Source organism: Ursus arctos, unplaced genomic scaffold, assembly GCF_023065955.2.
Source record: "Ursus arctos isolate Adak ecotype North America unplaced genomic scaffold, UrsArc2.0 scaffold_6, whole genome shotgun sequence".
Classification (NCBI taxonomy): domain Eukaryota; kingdom Metazoa; phylum Chordata; class Mammalia; order Carnivora; family Ursidae; genus Ursus; species Ursus arctos.
The window spans coordinates 39,396,639-39,398,152 of record NW_026623078.1 but is presented as its reverse complement, the minus strand read 5'-3'; the positions used below and the strand labels follow the sequence as shown (position 1 = coordinate 39,398,152).

Sequence of the window (1,514 nt, the reverse complement as noted above, 5' to 3'; positions counted from 1 at the left end):
TATTAAACTGTTCTATTTATAAAACACATATTTATATAATTATGTGTATGCTATTATAAAAATACTTTATCCAGCAAAAATTAAATTCAGACTCATCAGTGGATATCTTCCAACTAAGTCATGTTAGCCATAAACATTACCAAATCAGATAATATGTGCTTTTAGAATCTTTGAGAAAAAATGCTTTGTAAAATGGAAAAAATGGAAAAGCCAAAATATTACCTTTGGGATCTTTCATCGGTCCGTAGGCCAACAATTTGTCTTTTCTAACATGTGGTACACATACTACTGGTATTGCACAGAATGATTTTAGCTGATTACATGGTCGAGCACTTTTTAATTGTAATACTTGCAGCACTTTTTAATTGTAATACTAATTTAATGTGAATTGGGAAAATTTTAAAACAAACATAACTAGAACATCAAACTAGTGATTTAACTTATGTTATTTAAATTGTGGCTAAAAGAGGTATTTAATTTTTAAAGGTAAGTCAGTTTTAGGAAAACTAATAAGAAACTAATAATTTGGGTAGTGTGAAAATATGGCAGAAATCATGAAGATGAAACTCATGATGTTACACCAGTTTTTAAGTGTACCAATTTATTTAGTGATCATAACCAGTTGAAGTTTAAGTAAACACTTATCTTTTAGCTGAGAGGAGGAAAAACATTTAACTCCTCTAGTTTTTTTTTTTTTTTTGGACAGGAACTAGTATTTATTGATGGGCATGAATAAGGAGGGGGCAGTGCCCAGGTTCTCATGACTGCAGAGCCCACTTTTGTCCAAGGGGTCACGATTAGGGATATATTTGACTCCACATCCATCTGGGATGAGCCGCTTTTTCTTTAGCCACCATATCTTCAATTTCATCCACATTAAACTTAGTCAAGCCTTAGGAATGTGACTCTTCTGACAGCCAGGGAGCTTGAACTTGGCCCTGCATAGAGCCTCAAGTACATGCTCCTTGTTCCAGCTTGATATAGAGGGACATGATGATTTGGCTAATATGGACCCTGTGCTTTCCAAAGCACCGCTCATACGTGTCTGCAGCCTAGATTGGAGATAGCATGCAGTCAGACATCAAATCCCACTAGAAAGGGCTGTCTCCAAGGTCCCTTAGGGGAACCCATACAATCAACAGGCTGCATACACTACTTAGGAGACATTGCACACTGGGTACTCTTCTAGTCTTTAGCCAGTTATGCATCATAAAGAATTTGCTCTTAAAGTTCAGAATCTTTATGTGGGTTATATCACTAAAAAGAGCAAGTACACAGATTTCATAAGTCCAATAGTGTTTACAAAATAGTAGGTGATGTATGCCAACACTGTAAACACTGAGAGCAGAAAGGGCATTCCAGGGTTGTAAAAGTGCAAACCAATGTTGTTTTCACTACTGTTCAGAAGAAAATATCTGCCAATCAGGAAGCCCCTCCGCCTCAAAGTTTTGAAAATAATGGAAAGAAGTGGCACAGACAGATCCTCAGTCTCCCACCATGAGCCATATACTAAG

At 36.4% G+C, this 1,514-nt stretch overlaps 1 pseudogene; it reads right to left on the bottom strand.

Annotated features, from left to right (window-relative positions):
• Positions 1–1,099: 1,099 nt before the first annotated feature.
• Positions 1,100–1,208, bottom strand: LOC113253110 (small nucleolar RNA SNORA70; annotated as a pseudogene).
• Positions 1,209–1,514: the final 306 nt, after the last annotated feature.